General features: G+C 36.3%; 1 long non-coding RNA gene across 2 annotated transcripts in view; it reads right to left on the reverse strand.

Moving 5' to 3' along the window:
• Nucleotides 1-7,860: 7,860 nt before the first annotated feature.
• The window catches only part of LOC149797830 (uncharacterized), a 28,408-nt gene continuing 8,878 nt past the window's right edge, over nucleotides 7,861-27,390 (reverse strand). The window contains exons 2-7 of one of the 2 annotated variants that reach the window (XR_016421886.1): nucleotides 27,052-27,113; nucleotides 24,201-24,388; nucleotides 23,277-23,396; nucleotides 14,056-14,141; nucleotides 13,488-13,554; nucleotides 7,861-10,073 (exon numbers count right to left, since the gene is read on the reverse strand). This is a non-coding gene — a long non-coding RNA (uncharacterized LOC149797830). Of the gene's footprint in view, nucleotides 10,074-13,487; nucleotides 13,555-14,055; nucleotides 22,267-23,276; nucleotides 23,397-24,200; nucleotides 24,389-27,051; nucleotides 27,114-27,390 lie in introns of both variants that reach the window. The other variant, XR_016421887.1, reaches the window with a different exon arrangement.

Consider the following 27,390-nt stretch of genomic DNA (forward strand, 5'->3'; position numbering starts at 1 on the left):
CACAACAATGCATGAGATGTTACAGATTAATTATGCTATTTAAAATAGACAGAACAGATCAGGGACACAGGATGAAAGGTACTTATCTTCAAATATGAGTTTAAAATATAAAACCTTCATTAGTTATGTGTCACAAGGTTTTTTGGTTTGTTGTTTCCCAATAACTTTATACACTAGAACAAAAATTAACATCTTAATATCTCTGGCCATGGATAAAACATGACAGTGAAAAGATTATCTTGAATTATGCAAATTCTATTATTTGTATTGTATTATTAAATATAAATCACAAAACTTAATGAGCGCAAACGTTTAGCAAATTTTGTAGGAAAACTATATTCACTAAACTATTTGTGTGTGCTAAAATTACAAGATTATGTATTAAGAATTGTTTTCTCTAAAAACCTTCATATTGTTTATTCTCTGAATTTACTGTTTGTGTTAATTTCATGACACAACAAGACAACCACAAATGGCAGTATTGTCCGATTGCAAACACAGTGTCTAATCACTAACGGCAGTATTTTCCGAATGCAAATAAGGTGCCCTACATTTTACTGGTGGCTATAACAGTCCTCATGAAATATGTGCATACAAAGTCATGTGATTACATTGTTATGTATATTTGATTTAATTATATGTTTTAATTGTTTGTAAGTTTTAAAATCTTTTTATTTTTTAAATTTCATTATATTTCAAATAATGTAGTTCTGTTTGTTAGGAACTTAATATTTTTTTTAGAAAATAGTTTGACCTTGACAATTCGTTTTAGTAAACACCAGGTGTTAACCGAGATTCTGACCTTGATTCAAAATTAGTAGCAGCCACGTAAATAAGTTCTATTTTATTTTAAAATGATTTTTTTGTTGTCGAGGTCATGATGGGACTACTGATTTAAGATTTAGACAATTTTTTTATTTTATTTCATAGAGTAAAATGATTGGGTCTTATCAAGGACATACAGAGGCTACGTAATTTTTTTAAAATATGTAAACATGACAACGTGACCCTTATCCGGGCCATAAAATTTAAGTTTTAAAGCATCGTATTAGATAAGTAAACACAGCTGGGCTGTTACACTGGAGAGTGACTGTTATGCCGTTTTGAGTCATTTCAAATTATATGGATTCAAAAGGATTAATTCTTTTTTCCTGAAAAATATGTGTGCTCATTTGAGATTCTTGAACAAAGACAGCTCTTATAAAAAAAAAATTATTCAGATTTCCAAAACAGGAGTGATATTTCTTGTTTCTACAAGGAACTGTAGACTTCAACACTACAGGTTACAGCATCATTGTTCCATCTGGGATTCTTCGTCAGGACTCGAACTTGAAATCATAGAACATTATTAGGACTTCTAAAAGTTTATTCGTGATTTTTTGGAGGATTTTTTTTGGATTTGATTCTTAAAAACGTAAGTTCATATTATTTTTTTCATTTTTACAGAATTATTTCCAGGGAAATAAATTGTTATATTTTTCAAAGCTTGTTGGTTTCACTAATTCTTGTGTTACTGTTTATTCGAGCCTAAACACGTAACATAAGAACATGAGCAACGTTTTCAATAATTTAGCCTAAGTGCATGCTCTAACCTCAGTGTTGATGAAAGACGGATAGGCAATATGGACAAGAATGGTATTATTCATAGTACCTAGGCCTTTTTATATCCATTTCGCAACGAATTCTCATGTTAACATCAGGAAACAAGAATCCCTCAAAGAGAATGGTGTTCTAATGGCCATAAAGGATGTCCAGGAATCTAAGATAAGCCCGTTTCTTCTTTATAATGCTAAGTATTAAAACCATAGTTATTAAAACCATCTCTGATATTCTTAAGACGCTTCAAAATACCAAATCTGGTAATTAAATATAGTTTTTTTCGAGGAGCAAAAGTAATTTTAATTATGTATTATTTACCTGTCACTATGGGATGGCACTTTCCACAGATTTTTTTAAAAGAATCCATTGTGCAGTAAATGAAATTTATCCCATCGATTGTGGTTTTGCTCACCCTCCTGGATTATGGCTTTCCGCTAACCCATCGCTGAACAATTCTCGTGGACGGCTTTGATTTACCTTTCCGCAATCAAAATACCTCGTACCCATGCTAGATGCACCAACTCCCTGTTCCATAGATTTCTTAAAACACATGCATCGACACAGTGAAACTTGCGTCACCAGCCTGTGCGCTGTAATGCGTACTTGTTTTGTTTTTTCCAGGACGTTTTGCTATTTTTAAGGACAGCAAAGCTCGGTTGGAGTAGGGCATACAGTAGTGACAAGAAAATAATTTTACTCACCTTTAAAAAATACATTTTGTTATCAGTAGTAATTTACCCGTCACTATAATTAAGATGAATTTGACATTAAGGAAGGTGGCTGAGGCAGAGGGGACTACCCCACCCGAACTTCGTACACAGGATGAAGCCGAATGGCTACAAAACATGAAATGAAGATGTGGATTGAGCAAAAAGAAAAGAAATGAGAAGGTCTGGTGGACTGTGTGACCCTCACGACCATACAGATGAGTTGGAAACACTCATGTGGTTTATTGGCGAGAGGAACAACGCGCTAGAAGACATTATTGAGTCAGCATCAATTTATAAGCGGTAGCTCAGTAACAACATGATGGAACCGGATATGTTTTGCGCGTTGACGCTTGAACCTCTTCAAGACATCATTTTTTTTCTCTCATATGTTTCTTCGAGAATACTTATCCAGTCATAATATAGCAGAAGAACCACTAACACCTTGCAACTGCAGCCCTCCCAGATAATGCTTCAAGCTAAGTAAAAGCTAAAAGTTGTCCATCTACCTAGGTTGAGGTCGGAGAGAGAGATCTCCCATTGGTATAGGGACTGGCAGAAAAGCCCGTGAATATCTCAGGTACTACTGTAGCGTAAGGCACACTCTCTGCGGTTGTAACTACAGATAGGTTGCGAGGCTGTATATGTATTATAACTGGGTAAGTATTCTCGAAGAAACATATTTTGCTCGAGATAATTGGTTTCTTGTTTAAATACGTTACCTAATTATAATACTTTAGGAGAATAGGTAAGAGGTGGAGGGAGGTACATTCCCCTACCCCGGAGATACCATCTCCGGTCCCTAAGGTAAGTGAGACGGCTTCTAGGTAACCTGACTGGAGGGGATTCCATCATTCGGGATGTCAGGGAGCAGCTTCAAATAGGAAAAAACACTCCCTCCGCAAATCCAGCAGAAGTCGTGAAGACGTCTCTTAAGAAGCCATCAAGCGATCTGGAAGTTTTACCTGCTGAGTTGCGGATATAGGTCCCACCAGATTGAACTGAGCCCTTTTGGGTGAACAGGTCCTGGAGATTAAAGCTCGAGAATCTGGATTCCGATCTCCATCCCACGGCCCTAATAATATCGGCTAGAGAACAGTTCCGGTCAAAGGTTATGCAAGTGGCAACTACTCCAACCCCGTGGTGCAGAAAGCGTGATACGTTCATTGGGTTATTTCTCGTTATACAAAGCGAAAAATTCACTTAATCAAAGACCAAATAGTCTGTGCTGCTATATCCTCTTGTTCTTGCTTGAGATGTAAAAATAGGTGTGATCTCCCTCAACGTAGCTGTTCTGTTCCATTAAGACACCACAACAAAACCAAAACTTAGTCTTACAGGTGGCCTTAAGCTGAAATGTCCAGTCTAGACGTACGTTTCATAACAAATCTCTGGTTATCAATGGACGGTAGCCTGTTCTTAATGATGGAAGAGGATGACGTCATGAGTGAAACTGACCGGTCATACGGAAACTGCATGTAATTAGGGTCTGTTGATAGGGCATGTATTTTGCTGACTGTGCCAGCCGTCGCTAATACAACAAGGAAGCAGGTCTCGTATGAAAGGTGAGACAGATGCCTTGAAAGTAGTTAAAAAGGTGTCTTTTTCGAACAGGTTAGTACCCATGACAGGTTTCATTTTGGGCACAGAACCAACGTTTTGTCGATATATTCACAAAATTGGAGAGATGGTCAGATAATTCCTTGTTTTGTCCAATATATCCTCTTTCGTGATGACGAAAGGTGTCAGCAATCGTGGAGAGGTAACCTTTCATAGTACCCGTGCTAACTTTCATTCTTGCAAGAGCCAGAAATTGAAATCAAGTATTTGCGGTACAGGTGCCTGAAGAGGTACGTGTTCGTTTTAACACAACCACTGTGTGAAAATGTGCCGTTTGTCCTCATATGCTTTCAGAGCGGAGGGTCTTCTTAATAGTGCGATTGTCTTCACGACTGTTGCGAGAGCCTGTTTAATATGATCAAGACGTGCAGGTTCAGTAGCTCTGGGTAGAGATGAAATAAATGCCGTCGTGGTTATTTGAGTAGATAAGGGAAAATCCCAATTTTCTGGAGAGTTTCCGTTGCGAGATGGACGAGGTCTTTGATCTACGACTTCTACTATCGTAGTGCTGCAGTGCGAATGGGTAGACACTCTGATTTCCTTGCTTTCTGTATCACTTTTGGAATCAGAACTGACGAAGGGTAGTCGTATGCGTCCTGGCAGTCCAATCTATCGATAGAGCGTTGACTTCCCAGACCTTTGGGTCTGGGACTGGAGAGACAAAGGTTGGAAGTTTGGTATTCCACCTTGTCGCAAACAAACCCACCAACGGTCGGTCCCATCGGGTACATATCAGAGTGAAAACCGAGAGATGGTGAAATTACTCAGTCTGTATGACTGCTCCTAGACCAAGAATCATCTAGTACGTTTAGTCGTCCCGGGATATCACAAATTTGTACGTGGATTTGTTGTTGACACCATCGTAGAGTTGAGATAAGTCACCACCATAGAGTTGTCGGATAGAATGAGGACACCCTTTCCATTAACATATTACTGCACCAGTTAAAGGCTTTCAAAATGGCCTTAATCTCTAGAATATTGATATGCAGATGTTGTTCCTGGGGAATCCATGCACCACTAGCTTCCCGAAAGAAAGATAAACGGTAGTAGGTGTGCTCCCCAGCCTTCCTTACTTGCATTCGTACAAAATGTGATCTCTGGTAATGTAATTGCAGAGCTATATCCGCCGTGAGCCAAGTTAGGTCACCCCAATTCTGCAGATGGTACCTCATTTATTTGCAGATGGTGAGGGGTTAGTCCAGTTGGCAAATTTTTGGCCTCCACTGGGACTAAAGAATATGTTGTAATGGGCGCATATAAATGCGATCTAGGACGACAATGTCCGCTGCCGAATTGAGCAAGCCTAGTATGAGAAGGAATTCCCGCACGGATAGATTTTTCCTTGAAAGTAAAGAAGCCACCATGATTCGAATTTTCAATTCAAGTTTTTATGAGGGATGAACTTGCATAGATGATTACATGTGTAAGGGAAAATGGATTGAGTGACCATTGATGCTAACATTGATAGCAATTATGTTCCACTTGTCAACAAATTACCAGAATCTCGTATTTGCTCAAATTTAATATATGTGAAGGCAAGATTTGGAAACACCATGCTGTACCACTACAAACTCGAGACCAGCTTGGAGTCATATAATTAGAAAATGAAGACATAGTTGTTGATTGCATCACCAGGCACGGAAACACTCAGTAATGTCTTCTACATTGAGAAAGTGGAATTGATTGACAAGTCCATCATGGTTACATTCCCCGTTGATTATCTTACACCAACACTGACTCAACAAAATAGAGAAAAATCATGACTGTGTCTACACCTATGAGGCACTTGTCCATGTCACGGTTATCAGGCAAAGTCGAGAACAATCATTTCAGACACAATTCAATGTTGTAATCAGTATGATTTTATACGAGTTTAATGCCAAGTCCCAAGAACATGTAATTGACAAAGCCTTAAATATTCCACAGGGAGAGATTATAATTGTATTATAGTTGTACCAGTTAAAAAGAATAATTGGTGTGTTTGTGATTTGTATTTTTAATGCAGCTTTAAAAAAATTTCAGCCATTTCACTATGATTTCTGCAGTGTGGCAGTTCATAGTGATGTCTAACACAGGGGCATCATACCATAGACATGTAGCAAAATACCCCACCCTGTTACTTTATCCTGACACCAGGCTGACCAGTCCTAACACTAACCTCTTAATGCTGAGTGCTTAGCAGCTGTCAGTCTTTATAAATAAGTCTTTGGTATGACTCAGCTAGGGTTCAAACCCGCAACCTCCCACATCCGAGGTGGACGCTCTAACCACTAGGCCACCAGAGCGGTCAAAAAGAATAACTGGTTAAAATGGTTAAAAGTGCATCTTGTACCTGATCAAGGTAAGATTTTTAACTAAGCTATGCAATTACATAATTAATAGAAGAACTATGACAGGCCCAAATGTGTTACAAACTAAGAAAATAACTTGAGTGATACAACAGTGCAAGATGAAACCACTAACAGAAATGTGCTTATCATGAAATACATGCACATGTGTGTGGTCAAAGATGTTATTTACGGAATTGCCATGGCCACCATACCCACTAAATTCTGGGTGTGCTAGGAATCACAGCTGTGGCAACTATTATAGCCACACTAATAGGAATTGTTGTTGGAGTCATATCAGTAATAACCAGTGTGAATGGAGGCACTAGCAAAATAATCGTGAATACATATTTACTTAAAACTTCTTGTGAATGCACAAAGCAGTCTCAATACAATTAATAAACTCTACTCAGTGGATACTCAGAATAAAATGATTAGCATTGCTGAGGATGACACCATGTTATCAGAAATGGAAAACCATTGTGAACTGTGAGCACAGATACAGAACTGGGAGAGTAGAGGATTTACTGGCAGTGAAAATCGATAAATGTCTGCAACTAATACCAACCCCACTCAGAGCTTAAGTCTACCTCATTTATTAACGTTAATTTCGTTTACCAAATCACTTATGGTAGGTTCCATAATCATCACTCAGATGATTCTGAACTCGAGTAATGGAGTAGTATGATAATAGTGGTTTTGTTGCATGAGCCCTGTGGGTAACAGGGGTCAACATGTGCACATGATATGAAAACAAAGCCATGAGGGGATAAGGATTAAACCTAGATAACTAATGAAAATGCAAAACCACTATTATCATACTACTCTGGGATAGCTATAGTGCAGGGGTGCACAACCCTCACATGTGTTCTGTCTGGCCCTAGGGCAATTTAAAACAACACAAAAATCTGGCCCATGAACAGTAATTATATTAAAGAAATTAGAACTCCACTGGGCTACTAACAAATCTGCGACCAATACCAACCTGACACAGAGCTCAAGTCTACCTCATTTATTAACGTTAATTTCGTTTACCAAGTCACTGTTGTATAGAACATGTAGCATCATGTTTGCAGCCCTCGAATGGTCTTAGAAAATACAATCTGTCCCTTGGCCAAAAAAGATTGTGCACCCCTGATGACAGATGAGATAGATAGGAAACTTATACTAAAAGATAATGAGAGATACCATAAAATGGACAATGGGATGACAGACACTAGACACTGGATGATGGAATGACACTAGACATTGGATGATGGGATGACAGACACTAGAAAATGGATGATTGGATAACAGACACTAGAAAATGGAAGATGGGATGACAGAGACCAGAAAAATGGATGATGGGATGACAGATACTAGACAATGGATGATGGAGTGACAGACACTAGAAAATGGATGATGGGATGACAGACATATGAAATTGGATGATGGGATAACAGACATAAGAAAATGGAAGATATTATAACAAACACCAGAAACTGGATGATGATATGACAGACACTAGAAACAGAATGATGGGATGACAGACACTAGAAGTTTAGGATGGCACAAAATGCCACTGCATAAACTCTTCTGGTCTTCGATTACAACTAAAACAAATAAAATCAGTTATTATCAATAAAATGTATTACTCTCATCAAATGTACAGATGAAATAAGTTTGAAATCTACATCAAATATTCTCTCTCTCTATACCTAAAAGTCAATATGTCCATATATAAGTTCACGTCCTCAAATACATTTTTAAATTCCATACGATATCATCTATGTTCAATAAAATTCCTTCAAGCAGTCTGATATCATTATGTATCATTAGATTTACATTAAAAAAACAGCTTGACTGCCACATTATCACCCGAGTTAAAAAATATAAGACACAGTATAATACACACACATATGTACACCAATCCCTCACCACCTTATATAACTCAACAACCTTCTCATAATTAAATGTAATTAAATAAGCTGTATGGATCACATTGTTTTAAATTTCAAGCCAACAAACATATTGTTTCCAGCTGATATCAACATCAGCAAACCTTTGTGCCCTTTATATCAATGTAAATACAGTGTAAATACCAAATTACAAAATCAAAACACACATACTACATTGTATATTTGTCAAAACAATACACATTCATGATCAAGTAACACTTTTTATGCTGGAAAATAAAAAAATCAATTTATGCTAACTATAATAAAAAAATTATATCACAGAACATTTTTTAACAAGATGCCCAACTGGCCGATATAACTCATCCGATTTACATAACACATCAATAAACAAGCTTATGTAGTATTTATGAAGACAACTTACATGAACTATATCCCAAACTCTACACCATGCTGATTTTACCTCTTTTGCTATATCCTAATAATAATTCTTGTAAAAGATAAAGCACAAGTGAAATGCACTATGGTGCACCTAAGTCTTAAATATCTGGCAACTAGCAGAGGTTATCAATTTTTGGCAACCTATGCGAGTTACTGAAGTCATCAATATCTGGCAACTAGCAGAGGTTATCAATATTTGGCAACCTATGAGAGCTAATGAAGTCATCAATATCTGGCAACCAGCAGAGGTTATCAATATTTGGCAACCTATGAGAGCTACTGAAGTCATCAATATATGGTAGCCTAGAAGAGGAAACTAAGTCATCAATATCTGACAACCCAGTGGCAGGACCAAACTCATCAATATTACTTAACCTAGTAGAGGGACTGGAGTCATCAATATCTGGCAGCCTAGTTGATAGAAGTTGTCAATATTTGACAAACCAGGGGCAGGACTAATGTCATCAATATCTGGCAACCCAGTAGGGGTACTTAAGTTATCAATATCTGGTAGCCTAGTAGATGGACCCTAACTGATAAAGTCTGAAAGTTTTGCAATTATAGCTATATTCTTGTTAAAGCAATAGACTGTCCAAAAGTTTGGATTTGAGTTCTTGTACTTAGGTTCAAATATATGAGGTTAGATCTACAACTGTAACATCAGATCAGGGTTTATGCTGTTAGCATTAATTTATAAATATAATAGTATAGACCCTGATCTGCCAGTGCTTTATACTTAGATTTGTGTTGTGTGGAGTTCAGCTTATGCTACACATAAGTAAATAATGTGGTAGATGCACAGAACTGATACCCATTTTTCCAGTGGAATTGACCTATATCAAAAGAATACATATGAGTCTAACCACTACATGTAAATCAACATGTGCAAAATCCATATTTCCAAATCATGCACAGCCCTTGTTTTACTGAAAGCAATGTTAGATTATATTCCCTAAGTGTCTAAATCCTCTCACAAACTAAATGTGGCCTTTTTTATGAGCCCTTCATTTCCTTTGGCAAATAATTAGTGCAGTGAAAATTTGTCTGTCCTAGATCTTTTTGCAATGATAATCCATGCTCCTTAATCTAATATTAATCTGACAGATTCAGTTTGGAAAAACTTTGTACAAAATGTGACAAATAATGAAAAAACAATAGCTACATAAGCAGGGTTCAAAATACATGATGACCTTATGTACAATGCACCTCATATTTCCCTCTGCATCCATTCAAATCAGAGAACACTTGGCAAAGATCAGTGTGTGTAGACCCAGATTCTTGCTGTCAATAGTGCAGTTATTTTGAAAGAAACACTGAACCATGATTACGGGAAGTCTGATAGACAAGATTTTATCACAAAAATTCCTCATCTTCCCTGACAACAAATGAATTCCAGCTGTGTGCATTCTCAAAGCCATTCCTGCCCAGTTGATAGCCTTGTTTTGCAAGCTCAATCTCTTGCTCTGTATTCATTACAAATGGACCTGCAAAAGTCAATTATTGAAATGATATCACATAACTAGAATTGAGCAATGATTAAGTAACACATTCTGCTCCTTTGCAGTCCAAGGTTTGATTCCTTAGTTCTAGCAAGTGCAAAAACTGAGGGTCACAAAGTAGACATCAATAGAAGTGTTTTGGTGAAACCCCATGACATCATGATCATCAATTCAGGGGAAGTAGTGACAAGATTTTTTTTATAAAGTCAGCACAGCAGTAATAGTGGATGTTTCATTCAGGAATTGTTGAAAATCCCATTTTAATGACCACCCATTCAAGCGGAGAAGTGACAACAAGATTATTATAATGGTCATCATAGCAGCCCTATTGGATAAATACCTGGCAATATTTTCATTTAGAATCAATCAGGTATCATAAGACTCTATTGGTGAAAAATCCATGCAAATATAGCCATCAGTTTGGAAAGGAGTACAGATAACATATTAAGAAGAAATATCTTTCTATTCTGAAGGATTAGCAAAAACAGTATTATCAAAATGGGTGCCATGGGGGCCATACTGAATGTCAGATCAGCACCTTTTTCATTGAAGACCAAATGTACTTTATAGGAAATCTGCTGGTAAAAAAAACCCCACATCAATATGACTTTCTGTTCAAGTAGAAATGGCAGAGGTGGCAGCCATACTGGACATCAGATCATCATCATGTTTTAGACCAGGCTAGACATCATAAGAAATTTTTTAGTGAACATATTAGGAAGTGAAGTGATAACAAGATTTAACAGATGGCATCTGTGACAGTCATACTGGACATCAGATGAGCACAAATTTTATTAGGACCAACTAAACATCATAAGAAATCTTTCAGTCCAAGCCCATGTGTATAAATCCATCTTTTCAAAAGGAATAGCAATTACAAGATTGTCAAGATGACTGTCCTTGTGGCCATATTGGACTTCAGATCAGCATAATCTTCATTTATGACCAATTGGACACCATTAAGTGAAAACCCCATGTTAATATGTCTACCCATTCAGGAGGAGTAATGACAACAAGATTTTTAAGATGGCTGCCTTGGTGGCCATATGGATAGCTCAGACTTGTCAATCAAACTGGGCATATTAATTATTTTTGACCAATCAAAACTAGGCATCAAATTCACTGTGTAGTTATGCACTGCTATCCATGACATTCTCTCACAAATGAAACTGTTTTTGATAACTTTCTTATTACAATGCAAAGGAGTTTGAAAGATTAGGCAGAAAATCACAAAAAATTTATCAAATAAGGGTTGGCTCGTTTGTTTGGGCCACATGCAATGCACACTGACATTATCCTCAATGGACTGAAGTGGGGATTTTTTGCAGATATTCCCAAACCCAAAAACCAGCATGGAAAAACGTTTGCATTGAAAGAGACACATTAATTATGATCAAAATCAATGTATCAATGCACAAAACTGTTTTACAGTAATGACATTATTTGTTGTACTTGTGAAAAGTTTGAATTTTATGCTGAATGCTTATATTTAAATTGTACATCTTATTTCAGTCAAAATATTGCATGCAATAAAAAAAATGTATGTACATCTGTTGATTATTTTTGTCTTTTTATTACCTTGGCTTGTGGGGGTTTTTTTTAATTTGTTTTCCTCTATGGTCTTAAACAAAGTAGCAGAAAGAAGTGAGACCAACAAGTTTATTGAAGTCAACAAATAAATTTATTTTTCTAAGTTACAAAGTGAAGATTTAAAAGAGACCTAAAATATAATTTTGAATTCAATCTCAAATAATAACAAAAGTTCTATCACAAGTTCAAAAGTATAGAGTATTCTGAATTCATTCTAGTATTGAATGGGATAATAATGTACCAATAGTCTTTGACGAGCTGACCATCTTGATGTATCACAATGATATAACATAGAATGTCTTTTAATGAATTCAAATTAATCCTCTAATAGTGATTTCTTAGTCCAAAATATCAATGAGTACTGTAATTCCAATGAATAATATTCAAATAAATGATTTCTCTCAAATTATATCTGAACACAACAGTAATTAAATCCAGAGACTGAACTTAAAGAAGGAATGAAATAATTCTGTTTTATCAGAACCATATTTAAAATTCTAAGACACAACAAAATGACCAGGATGTGGGTAAGAAGTTTATTTCCAGAAAATACTAAGTTTCTAATAAAAACTAGACACTGACATTAAATATCAGCAAACAACTTATTTATAACTTATAAAAATGTCAAAAATCAAGTAGTGAATATAATTTCCAAGGTAAAAGCCAAGGTCCTGAACTAAAATCCAAGTAAACATATTTTTATATAAATCAGTTATTAATCAGATAGTCTCAGACTCCTTCCTCAATTACAGGCAATGGTAAAGTACACAATACAAATTAAATATTCATAACAAACTTAAATTTGTTGTAATCCTGCATCATACTTTATAAGCAGGAGTAGCAATAACAAGATTCTCAAGACGGTGACTGTGGCAGCCATATTAGTTGTCAAATTAGCACCATTTTGATTTGGGACCAACTCGGCAATATAAGAAGTCTTTTAGTGAAAACCCCATGTTGTTATGACCATACATCCAAGAAGAGTAGTGATATAAAAAATTTCAAGATGTCTTCCATGGCAGCCATATGGGATGTTTAATTGGCACATTTTCAATACGAGTGGCGATTTTCAAGATGGCCACTAATGGATGGATGGGCATCAGACAACATATGACAGATAATGGTCAACAGACTAACCCATAAGATCTGGTCAATGACCAGAAGAGCTAAAAAATTAAAAAAACATTCAGGCATTTATTTTCAGAAATAATTCCTAATGGTGTAAAAACACTGAAACTTGGAGGCAATTTCCTGACTAGATGAATCACCTAAAGGCAATAATATGATTCAAATTACCGGAATCTACATTAATTTTATTTTTATTCTGTGTATCTATATTTCATAGGAACATCACAACTCAGTTTTGTCAGGGACAATAAAAACATGGATATCCCATTAGTAATACTGTACCTATGCTTTCTACCTCTATGGTCTTTAGTTACTGTTTAGTGTTTAGCAGCACAGCGTCAAATCAATGACTATTTAGTGCCAAAGAATTGGGAGTAAAGTATATTGCCCAGGGACACACTGTGACAACTGACTTGTTCTGGTCTGCACAGGATTCAAACCATTACCTTTTGGGTTCTTAATCCAGTATTGTACCACTGTGCCACTGTATCTCCCTGATCATTGTTTCAGTGCCCTGTTTTGTTGTATCCAACTATACATGGTTCTCTGTCTTCCTTCTACCTCAAAAGATCATCTCAAGCCAACACCTTAATCGTCACTGAGTACCTTATACATGCTACATAACTTATTAAACAATAAAAATGAAATCAAATACATTTTAGTTTGCATCAAATATCTTACCATAAGACACAACAGGTTCATTAATGGGCTCCCCTCCAATTAATACAAATTGGCAAGTTTCTTTGCTCTGTAATAACAAAAATACAACACACATAATAGTCAGACTGTATTGATGAAAAATACTAATGTACGGAATGTATGTATATGGACACTACGGACACCACATATTTATCTGCAAGAAACTCAATCATTTCTCATTCTGTGCTTTTTGTTTTAAAATGTATTTTATTTTTGTTGTAAGAGAAGTTCAGCTGATCAGTAATACTTTGATAATTCAATCATAATCATTCAAATACTTGGTATCACTCAAAGGACACGCTTAGTCCCATTTTCAAATATTCTAATGTATACAAACCTCAGAAGATGGAAACTTTTGAAAACTTGAACCCAAAATTTGGGACTAGAGCGATGAGAGTTTACCAATCAATTTTAAATTATTACCATGTGAAAAAGATAAAACTGCTGCTATCATTTCATAGTGAAAATACCAACCAGAAAAAGGAAATCATTGTGCGAATGTGTACAGAATTACAAGTGTGTGAACACGTGTAAACTTAATCCTTGCTACCTTATTTTCCACTTGCAGTCCATCTCCCTGGTGGGTTAATACAAGTGCATGGTGGGATAGACCCTCAGTCTGATTCTCTTTGGGACCTATGAAAATAAAATCATTACAACTTATGCTGTCTACAATGACAAGGCAATGTTATAAAAAGGGTTCATTTTTCTGTATTTTTTGGGTTACAATAGTCCAAGATAGTCATGATTAAAAACTTTTTAGCAGTATTTATCATAACCAGAAATGTGTCAATATGACACTAATGGGGCACAAGCAAAAACTAGGGTAGACAACTCTTAACAAAATAATGCAGACAGATCTAGAGTCTCATTACTAATTTTCTTTCTGTCAATAAAAGTTCTCAAAAAGTTAGTTGAAACAAAATTCTAATCCAACTGAATGGCCATGTTCTAAGTCAAACAGAGTCCATAACTCTTTTGGATTGTGCTGGAAAATGGCAAAAATGAGACATGACCTAGCTTTTCTCATTGTCAGGTCTTGTACATGTACCAAATTTGGTTTGAATTCACTAAGTCTTTCGATTCTCCCAGTTGATTTTATCATTCTACCAAATTTGTGGAATTACAGAGTGAAAAACCTGCTATAATGTTCATGCTTTTCCAGAGAAATGTTGGACTGCACATGCTATTTACATGCTTCCAAAAACAAAATTTCATCTTCAGTTAATTATGTATTCAAATATCTGATAAATTCTTTATGTACCTAAACAGGTTAATCCAGTGCATTAGTAACTGAGTATAACAACGGTTCTAAACATTTTGACCTAAAATAGGTTCTGACATTATGGCCCTCTGTCCCTAATGACTTGTACCATTTACACCCTTAAACAAAGCTGATAAAAAAGTGCAGATTCCATAATGACACATATTACAATTTTAACTCAAAATCCTGTTATTCAATACATGTTCCTATGATGTAAAATGTGATATCTGTCTATCTGAAGTGATCTTCATTAAATACAATGATAAATATTAATGGGGTGTGGTAGTAACAGTTCACAAATGTTTCCTGAAGCATTTTTCAAACAGCAACCAGTTTTTTAGTTTTATCTTAAAGGACTATATTTAGTAAGGGTCGTTTTCTGCACCGTTTTTATGGGAAAATAATTACTTGTAACTTTCATCACTATCTGTCTCACTGTATTATTCAATATACAAATCACTCTTCTGCATAAAATATGCTTATAAAAATAAAAAAAATCACTCCAAAACACAACCACTGAATATGAGCTGGTTTGGGAAATTGAGCACAAAATGTTTCATTTGAGCAACTTGAAACAAGAAATAAGATCTGTGCACAGGGTCACTCCAAGAAGGAATTTCTAATGATTGAGTATTTCTTGTGACAAATTTTTTAAAAATAAATATTAACCATCTCATATGTACAGTATACACCATATAAGAACATTTGGAGAAGCGGCAGAAAATGGCCCTCATTCAAAATACCAGTAGTCCTTTACAAAAAATTACCAAATCATACACAAATGACATTAAGCAGCAAAAAACCATTAAATTTATTAAACTGACTTTATGTGCTTATGGTTACATAATACTGTTTTCAAACACATTTAGGCTGTCTGTCTGAAGTTCAATCTTTAGTAGCAAAAACCTTGAAGGTTTTGTAAATCAGACAATTTAAATCTAGCTAGTGAAATAAAAACTGCTCCCTAAAAACTGAAATTCTGTATCTTTTTAATTGCCTCTTTTCTCACAAACACATTGTCTTACACCTGTTCTCATATTGAGAATTAGGTACCTTGTTTTTTCTGTAGACAAGATTTGAAGAAAATCTGATCAACTATATTTTTTTAATTCAATGAGAACATTTCAGAACATGATTGCGTTTTAAAACTGGTGCTCGCTCTGTATGCATAGTTTTACATTTGGACTTTGTTATAATCTTACTAAGCTAAAAATCTGCAGTATTGGGTACATAGTGAATCCTAGGGTAATCATTTTGAGCTAGAAACATGCAGCACTGGGTACATACTGAATCCTGGGGTAATCGTATTGAGCTAGAAACATGCAGCATTGGGTACATACTGAATCCTGGGGTAATCGTATTGAGCTAGAAACATGCAGCGCTAGGTACATACTGAATCCTGGGGTAATCGTATTGAGCTAGAAACATGCAGCACTGGGTACATACTGAATCCTGGGGTAATCGTATTGAGCTAGAAACCTGCAGCATTGGGTACATACTGAATCCTGGGGTAATCGTATTGAGCTAGAAACATGCAGCACTGGGTACATACTGAATCCTGGGGTAATCATATTGAGCTAGAAACATGCAGCACTAGGTACATACTGAATCCTGGGGTAATCGTATTGAGCTAGAAACATGCAGCACTGGGTATATACTGAATCCTGGGGTAATCGTATTGAGCTAGAAACATGCAGCACTGGGTACATACTGAATCCTGGGGTAATCGTATTGAGCTAGAAACATGCAGCACTGGGTATATACTGAACTATGTGGTAGATGTGGAACGAGAAACCTGCAACATTCTGAACAATGTGGTAATGATACTGAGCTAGAAACCGATACATACAGAACCCTTAAATAAAACTGAGTCAAATTTTCATCTTGATAAAACATGATCCTAGAAGTCAACAACCCAGTGCAAGATCACTAACTGTGAAGTGGAACTAAAGCCTCATACCAAATATTGTTTCGGATCATAAAGTCCCTCAACAGTTATGATGCTGAAACAAAAGTTCTAAGTCAAACAAGGGCCAAAACCCTGTTAAGTTCTGTTTGATAATGGTGAAAGTCAAACATGACTCAGGTCTTTCAAATGTAAAGTCTATCAAAGGTTACTGAGTGGATAAACACTAATACAAATTATGGCCAAATTTCTAATGTCAACTAGAGGTTTTATATGTGGTAAATTTTTCTGGAAAACGATGAAACACAAAACTGACTAAGGCCTTATCAAAGCAGAGACCTCTGTCCCTATTTTCTGGACTTCAAGTTGCTGGTCCAGGACTTCAAGATTTGGTTTAGCAATTTCTCTATCATATTCCAACTGGTTCAAGATTTTGATGATGTCTATTTATATTCTAAGTTAATTAAAATTCAGATAACAAAACATGGCCTCCTGAGTGGCAACAAACAAATGTTGATGGACAAACAAGAGGCACAAGGCCATAATAAAAGCTCTCCTGACCTTATGGCACTTTAGGCCCTATTTAGATCTGAAGTATTGTAAAGGTATTGTTAAATACAAAAGATATTAATAATGAGAAAAGATCTGAAAAATAATTTTAGTCCCCTATGATGAAAATGTCAAGCACCTACATCAAAAATACCAAAAACATTTTCAAAATGAAATTGAACCCAAAGTTGAATAGTATTAAAACAAATTATTTTCACTTGAATAAAATTATTTTTAAAACTTGAGAAAGCCTATTTGTATTATGGTCAAACAGTAGTTGAAGAAAAGAATGTAAGACAGCCATACAAGGGAAAAGAAATGCTCTTTGAACCTAATGTCTCATGACATTCCAATTTACCATCCTCCTCCCCCCATCTCCACTGCCCCACAAAAAAGTGAAAAGAAAGAAAGAAACCAAAAGGTTGGACTTACCAGCAGGTGATATCCCTCTGTTGATACCTACCCCTTCCCTATACAATACTTTGTAAAGTCGCTACTGAACTCAACTTGTTTGCAACTTACAGAATCAGGTAAGCAATAAAACCATATTTAGTTCAGTCTTTTGCAATCTGACTCGACTGCTCCAGATTTTGATAAAGTAACATGTTTACCAATTTGGGTTTTCTGTGGTTTGGCAACATATGTCTGTGTTATAATGTGACATAATGTGTATAGAGAGATCTCATTGCAGAACAAAACAAAAAAGCAAATATTTCAATAAATTAAGTTTCTCTGAGAATACTTACCTGATCACAGTGATGGGTAGATCTCTTGCTAAAATCAAGTGTCATTGTTGTTTTAAACTTCTGACCCATGGCACTTCCACTCCACAACTTCTGTATAATTTTCAGTATTAAGACCATGAGAGGGGGTGGGTGGTGTATGCAAAGACTGATATCCCTTCCCAACTGAATCTACGACACATCTCTGGATCTGGAAGTGGACAGGCCCATAGTGTGCAAATGTGATGAAAGAATAGTGGATGGTGGGACCTTTCTATATGGAGAATCTGACCCTTCCTGGACATAGACAGGACAGTGAGTATGTTTGATCTGAATTGTGATTTTGAGATGTATGCACCAATGCTGGAACTCTCAGACCAGGAGACAAAGGTGAGGTAATATGGTGCTGTCTTGTATGAGGGGGTATGTTAGAACCATGTTGTCTGGCATTATTAATACAAGCTTCCTATGGAGACAGTCTCTCCAGAAATTAATGGCTTTCATGACCTCCTCATTTCCAAATGACTGATGTTGAGACATGTGTCCCCCAGACTCTGCTGGTTGCTGACAGTGTCAAATCCTGGCAACAGGTGGACTCCCCAACCACAGGTACATGTATCATAAATAACATCAATTCCAGTTGCAGATGTGCCTGAAGAATGACTGTTGCGAGTCAACTTTAGTTGTGTGTGTGTGATTTGGATTTGTAATGTAGATTTAACAATTAATTTTTCAGTCATATCGCTATGATGTCTACAGTGTAACAGTTTATAGTGACGTCTAGCACTGAGGCATCATGCCACAGACATGTAGCATGATGTCTCCCACCCAGTCACATTACCCTGACACCAGGCCGACCAGTTCTAACACTAACCTCTTAATGCTGAGCACCAAGCGAGGCAGCTGTTAGTACCATTTTTGTAAGTCTTTGGTATGACTTGGCCGGGGATCGAACTCACGACCTCCCGCATCCAAGGCAGATGCTCTAACCACTAGGCCACTGGAGCGGTCAACTTTAGTTGCACCAGTGAACCAGGAATGATATTATGTTACTTGTGACTGACCCTGAAACTTAGTGACAATGTAAAGGGGTGTCACAGATAAAAAGGCCATCTGTGAATGGTGTATGTAAAGATGACCCAGTGGAATCAGATCTGCTGCCACAATGAACGATCCGACAAGTTGCAAAAACTATTTGGCTGTGATTCCATAACTTTAATGATTCAGATTACCCAAGCATAGGTACGATGTACAAGATTGTGATGGGTGAGAAATTCCATACCCAGATGGACAAACTTCTGGGATGACCGGACATCTGACTTTTCCCAATTTATCTAAAACCCAAGATGACATAAATGGGATAGGAACTTGAATGGGAGAGCTCAAAACTGGTAAATATTCCTGCAGTATGCAAATGGGCAGATGTATGGATGGAGAAGTGAAGGTAATGCAATGGTCAGATTAAAACTGATAGATAACTCATATGGACAGATGATGAGTTGAACAGATCATGCTGTCTTTATCTTGAATTTTGGTGGGACTATAAGGTGATTTAGTTGGCTCAGGTCAATGACATGTCTGAGATACTGGTTTGTTTTCAACAAAGCTTGGAGCAGATGGAGCAGATCCCTGGATATGGTGGTCTTCAAATAATCTCCACCACCACTTCTTGATGAGCACTGTGTTCTCTTGCTACAAAACTTCATCCTTCCCCAAATCTAATGGCACTTCTCTCAGGAATAGTTAGAATGAAAAGGGAGGGGGATGGATCAACTAATCTGAAGCCTTCTGAGACAATTCGGATTGGCCACTAGTTGTGCAGATAAATGGTGATCCAATGATGCCAGAAGTGCAGGAGTCTGTCACTCCCCAGTAGGTTGTCTGGGGGTGGGAAGGGGAATGAGTCAATGGTAAGAGTGTGTAAGTTTAGGGGCTGAGAAACTCTTTCCACACCCTCTAAAAGACTAACTCCAAAACTGATTGGATGGTTGCCTCCATGTACTGTCTTGAGATCGAAGCTGGTTTTATGATTGTGCATCAAATGAAACCATGTCCTTCTGTCTCCAACCATCATGTCTAACAAACCGTTAGTCTGTGGTTTGCTAATGAAGCCAAGTGGTCACTAGGGAACATGTATTGAAAATGAATTGGATGGCAGCACAGAATGGTCAACAGCTGAGACAACATGGTCTGGATGTGAGTTTGATCAAATGGCTCGATTAGATCATGTACAAACCTCATGTATTGAGAACTGGACAGTTGGAGAGGACAGGCAGCAGCTGAGATTGCATCATATGGAAGTATTGTATGATGGCATGGGTCACATAGAGCATGTATAAACCTGATTAGCCTGGACTTACAGACCCAAAGGCCATGCTTGAACATGTGTGGGTGGGGAACTTATGCTCATTGGGTAGCTGGAAAATGGGGTGGGGGAGAGACACTCCTCCAAGCTATAACAGTTAAACTGACAAGAACTAATCAACTGTGTCATCACCTCTGGTGAGGCATGTGCAGTGCCAATGATGTGATGTACAAGACAGGTCTGGTTCCTCCAAATGAGCAAATGTAATGGTAGCAGTTTATATTGGTATTTGTCATATCACAGAAAGGGGGGGGGGGCAGAAACTGACAGGCCAGCAGCTCCATATTAGAAGCAATACTCAAAAATGTCTGCTTGTGCAGCCTTATATTTCTCTCATTTTTTCCTGTTCTTATCACTGTTTTCTGAAGAACCACAGATCATATATTCTCTGACCACATGGCACATCCACACTACATGTTGCCCACAAGGAACATTTGGTGCAGCCTAGACAAGATTGGTCTGAATCTTCATTGGCTATAAATTTCTTACAGTTTGTGCATTCTGTCATCAGGATTGACAGAAACAAAAAAAAAAAAAGTGACAAAAAATTAATAACTTGACTTTGTTAGCAAAATACCGTAAACACCCATTGCACAAACGGTCAGTGAGCATGAAACAAACTAAAACATGTCTCTTATTTGGTTCTGTGGTGAAGCATATGGTCAGAGATTGCAGAGAAACTAAGTCTGTGTAATAGAAAAAATTCACATAAAACATGGTCAAAGCAAACAAAGTAATGTATACCACCTAGAGTATAATCCTTACTACAACAAAAAAAAATGAATGGTTGGCTGATATTAAGTGAAAAATATCATGGAGTTTCACAAGGCAAAGCAAACGATATTGCCAGTTCAACAGTGAAAGCTTTGGTCTCACTGGATAGTTTCATATTTTGACACCCACCTAATTTTTAAGGTAGAAGGCATGAACCTAATTATCACAAGCCTAGCATTTATAAATTCACACATAAGCTAAATCTATAATGTGGTTTAGATTTACTTTGAGTTAGGCTTGGAAATAGGTTGGCTTGTTGGTGACTGCCTGTCACAGTTAGATGAGCATTGGAGATCAAATGCATAACTTGGACTGCAAATGAGCTGTCGACTTGGCTTACGTATTTATGTGTGTCTGCTACAGAGGTAAATATCTAAAAATCTAGATGGTTGAGGGGTGATGAAATGTATGCTAATTTGTTATAGTACTAGTGAACTTTATTCATGAATAAGGCACATACTGATTCTCTTAGCTGCCTTGTCACAGAAAAATATTCAAAATAGCTCATTCTTGTCAAAAATGAATGTAAAATTTAGGGGTTGGTGGCAGTGTTGGTTCAGTATGAAAACCACCAGTTGCATCAGGAATTAACCTGATTACTGCAGTCAAAATCTCACATGTATGCTTTCTACAAAAATCATTAGTTTGTTTTTATTTGTATCTTCAGTGTAAAATTATTCTCATTTTTCTGTAATTGGTCATTGTCGGATGAAAATTCACCAGATAAACTGTCCAGTGAAACCTTAAAACTAGTGCCACCTGGCAATGGTAAGGGCAGGTAATAAGCAATAGTTATTACCCTTTGTCCATATAAGCTATAAAAGACGGATTTTTTTTCATCTTTTGGGAGGTCTGGATTCGGGAGGTAGTAGTGTACATTTCTAAAGCTAATATGATCAGAGACTGTATTTGAAGGAAAAATGTGTTCAAGGAATACAGATATGCCTCACCACAGTGCATGAAAACTGACCTAAAGGCAAAACCTCACCAAGGTGAGAGAGATGGAAGGATGGACTAACATATATGGGTGATATGCCCCTATCACTGCCATAGTGAATCATAAAAAGAACATGTGTACAATGATATAGAGAATAGATAAATTTACCATCCTCATCACAGGTAAGACAGGTACAAATGATTTACACTACTAATTCATCTTCCATGGACATCACTGTAACTGTCTGAAAAATGAGTAATTTTTGTGCACAAGGAACCAGTATAAAATATCTGTTCTTTTGACCAAAATTAGTGCAACCATTCTGAACAATCAAACTTGGATGCCTCACATCATTTTTTAATATAAATGTCCCTAGCACATGTGACCACTAAAAACTACCTTCAACAAAGTGTTGCAGCATTTCGACACTGGATATTCTTGGCCTGTTGCAAAAATCGAAATAGTGTGTGTGTAACTAACCGAAGCTGAAGTTGAAAGCACTGATAAAAGTCTTGGAAAAGGAAATAAAAATTACAGCCAATGACCCAAACATCCAATGTTTCAGTATTAAGAATGGTATCATTTGTTTCCCCACATCGAGAATGGTATCATTTGTTCCCCCACATCGAGAATGGTATCTTGCTCAGATTAGATTTAGTGGTCCAAGCCCTACACTGAATAAAGGAAGACATCATTACTTTCTGAACCAACCGCTCTGGTGGCCTAGTGGTTAGAGCATCCGCCTAGGATGCAGGAGGTTGTGGGTTTGATCCCCGACTGAGTCATACCAAAGACTTACAAAAATGGTACTAACAGCTGTCTTGCATGGCGCTCAGCATTAAGAGGTTAGTGTTAGGACTGGTCAGCCTGGTGTCAGGATAATGTGACTGGGTGGGACATCATGCTAAATGTCTGCGGCATGACGCCCCAGTGCTAGACATAACTATAAACTGCCACACTGCAGACATCATAGTGATGTGACTGATATTTTTTTTAAAGTTACGTTAAAAATCCGAATCACATACACTTTCTGAACCAAACAAAGCTTCCCTGAAAGGATGTAGGCAAAGGCATTCCAACCCCAAAGGAAGACACAATAACTGTTTACCAAAGAAAACTTTCTTTGAAAGGATATAGGCAAAGGTATTCCAACCCCAAAGGATGACACAAAAACTGTTTACCAAACAAAGCTTTCCCTGAATGGATGTAGGCAAATGCATTCCACCCCAAAAGGAAGACACTATAACTGTTTACCAAACAAAGCCTTTCCTGCAAGGATGTAGGCAATTTAGGCATTCCACTCTGTTCCATCATACTGCCTGGCTGCATAGTAAAGTCAAAATACATAGTCTGGGTTCTTGTGTACACTGGGGACTGAAATACATATGAAAAAATTTGATTACTGTTTGATTCCCACATTTCAATGAAGGGACCTAACTAAATTGTGAGTTAAAATCCATATATTTTTAACCTTCATTCAAGCTGAGAATTTATCTATATAACCAAGTAATTGCAAAGTTTAGAAATAAATTCAAGGAAGGCCAGAAATTAAGCCCATGATCAAAGCCTTGCAGAAAAACTTTCAATAAAAACCATAGCAAACTGCTGACAATGTCTCGGTGTCACCAAAAAAGTGACTGTACGTCACTTTCTGCTTGGAACAGATGAAAATTGTCTGTACCAAGACAAACATGGTTAACATTTTGTATTATCTAGCACTCTTGTTAACTACGCTACAAGACAAGCATGGTTATCATTCTGAATTATCTAGTACTCCTGTTAACTACGCTACAAGACAAGCATGGTTATCATTCTGAATTATCTAGTACTCCTGTTAACTATGCTACCATTGAGCTAACTTTTCATGCAGATTAGATGTTTTGAATCAAATATGCTTGTTTAACACATCAATAGTTCAAATTATGCAACACTTGGCTTTACTTTTGTGAATGAGAATTAAGTTTATAATTGTAACATTTTTCTTGAGAAAAAAAATTCAAAAATCTTTTCCAAAACTAAATGTTTGTTAATTCAGTTGTACAAACCAATATTTGAAGATTAATCAATCTAATTTTTACTTAATCATCTGTACTGATACCAATGTCTATTCCAATGGCTTCATAATCACACAATTATACAACAGATATTAGTTTGTGTGAAAATTGGTAAGTTTCTAACCTTAATGCCAAATGACTCTCCAGCAATGACCTTAACAGTAACACCATTCTTTTGTAGATTTTGGAATATCTGCCGTTTGATTCTTGGTATGCTGGCTCTACCATTTTATCCTTGCTGGATCCAAATCTGCAGACCATGCGCCTCTTCACTGCCATTTCACAGTGTACAATACGTCTTGTCATCATCGACTGAAGTGATATATGTAGTTTTTGTACTGGGAAAATGAATATATATTTCAGATAAAATGTAAAATTCACAGAGTCAACATATCTAATACTCACTCTGATTGAAGAAAAACATTTCTACACCATGTTTTTTATATATTTCTTTACCTACAGATACCACAATTATTTTCAAGGGTTTCAATTTCTGTTGTTTTTATTTTAATTTAAAAAATGCATTTTCAGATACTTAAATTCATGAATTTGCCTGTCACAGTTTTCATATTAGTAGGTATTTAATTTTGAGGATTAACTTGTATAAACATTCCAAATAACGAATACGAAAGAAGACAAATATGCAGAGGTCACTTCAATGGTCAAAACAAAACTACTACCTATATAACCACAAATCAAACACCTGTCAAGATTCATCACTTAGCCTCAACATCAAAGGGGGCCAACCCAAAATCATCATGAAAAATGCGAACCAAACAACATGACCAGCTGCCCAATGCTAATGCAATTGGCAAGCAATGTCAACATTTGGTATAAGCCAGGCCCATCTAAGTCCAACCACCAGACTTTACTTAAAACATCAGGAGGACTTTGTATAGCACCTAATCTTTAGAAGCTCTAAGCGCTTTACAACATTAGACAACACCTATAAGATAAAAAAACATAATAATATTATTACAAAAACAAACACCATGAAATTAGAAAAAACATTAAAAAATAAAAAACGTGCTGAGATGACTGTGGTTCACATTTGAAAACCTGACCTAATTATCCTTGACTTTAAGAATGCTGGACTTGTTTAATTCAACAATTTCCAGATTATTTACCCAACTGACAACTGTGTATACCAGCTGACTTGATTGATGTGATGCTGATTCAATGGTTTTGTCCAAATATTAGTGAAGAGTGTGAGCATCAACACTTTGCTGTAATTAGCGTATGAGCATGCATGAATAAAATGAGACATACCTTTATGGGGATTCAAACTTTTTGACTTGACTGAAGAATCTGAATAAGCATCAACTCTAAATTTCATATACTAATATAATTTATTAGTCTTTCTTATTTTCAGTAATATTAGTGTCTGAATACCTTATATTTTTTATATTTTTTTCTATCTTTACTTATGTTGAAAAATTCTGATTGAAGGCAAAGAGTGAAAATTACAGCTATTGGATACTGTATAGCTATGTGTGGCTTGAAACAAGATAAAATACATTTATAATTCTTTCCTTTTAAAGGTTAAAATAAAATAAACAAATGCAAAAGCCAATATTTAACTACCAGATTTGACAATGAATAATCAAATAATTTTCTTGATCTCTAGGAAAGAAACACAGCAAGGAAATATTGTATGAGGGTTGGACACAATGTACCATGTCTTTGTGATTCTGTATGCAACATTCATTAAGTACAGACTTAAAGACTTAAAATCAGATATAAAGTACACAGGCTACAAACTTAAAGTGAGATATAAAGTACACAGGATACAGACTTTAAGTGAGGTATGAAGTACATTGGGTACAGACTTAAAGTGAGATATAAACTACACAGGGTATAGCCTTAAAGTTAGTAATAAAGTACATAGGGTACAGACTTACAGTGAAATATAAAGTATGTAGGGCACAGACTTACAGTGAGATATTAAATAGACAGTGCACACACTTAAGTGAGATATAAAGTACATAGAGTGCATACTTAGAATCAGATATAAAGTACACAGGGCACAGACTTAAAGTGAGATATAAAGTACACAGGGTATAGATTTGAAGTGAGATATAAAGTACATAGGGTACAGCCTTAAAGTGAGTATTAAAGTACATAGGGTACAGACTTAAAGTGAGGTATAAACTACACAGGGCACAGCCTTAAAGTGAGTAATAAAGTACATAGGGTACAGACTTACAGTGAAATATAAATTATGTAGGGTACAGATTTACAGTTAGATATTAAATACACAATGCACACACTTAAGTGAGATATGAAGTACATAGGGTACATACTTAAAGTCAGATATAAAGTACATAGGGTACAGACTTAAAGTCAAATATAAAGTACACAGGGTACAAACTTAAAGTGAAACATAAAGTACACAGGGTACAGACTTAAAGTCAGATGTAAGATACACAGGATACAGACTTAAAGTGAGGTATAAAGTATATAGGGTACAAACTGAAAGTGAGTTATAGAGTACATAGGGTACAGACTTAAAGTCAGATATAAGGTACACAGGGTACAGACTTAAAGTCAGATATAAAGTACATAGGGTATAGACTTAATGTACATGGTTCAAGGGAGATAATAAGCATACAGTGCACAGCTTTGAAGTGAGAATTAGGTACACTGGCTAAAAGTGTGAGATCAAGTACACAGTGTACAGACTTGAAGTAAGACATTAGGTACACAGTGCACAGATTGAAGGTGAGATATTAGGTACACAATGCACAGACTTAATGGGGCATTAAGTAGAGAGTACAGGGTTCGAGGGAGATAATAAGCATACAGCAAAAAGCTTTTAAGTGAGATATTAGGTAACTTTAAGTAATATTTCAATGTATTTTAACAGACACCAAATAATCTGCTGACGAGATAAATGGGCCTAAAGAAGGTCCAGACATACCCAATGTGTGGTACTTTAAAATCTACTTTATCTAGTTGATTTGTTTTATATTTACCTGTTAATCTCCAGCAGATATGATGCCCCTGTGACCATAGAAATCCTCATGTTGACATGCACCTGGGCATATAAAAACATTTTTTTAAAAATCAACAAACTTTTAAACAAGTTGTACAACCTTATTAACTACTGAGATAATAATAATAATAATAATAGTAATAATCATAGTTCACTGGCAGGATAATGTAATGTATCAAATACAAAATTTCAACAGATCAATAAATGTATACTGATTCCTTTTCAAAAGGATTGGACAGAAGACTACAAATCATACTGATGTCTTCTCCTACCACAAAAGGAGCTTGATACCATGGTATAAATTACTTAACCCTGAAAT

The sequence above is a fragment of the Sinohyriopsis cumingii genome, chromosome 6 (assembly GCF_028554795.1).
Source record: "Sinohyriopsis cumingii isolate HCF-2022 chromosome 6, ASM2855479v2, whole genome shotgun sequence".
Taxonomy (NCBI): Eukaryota; Metazoa; Mollusca; class Bivalvia; order Unionida; family Unionidae; genus Sinohyriopsis; species Sinohyriopsis cumingii.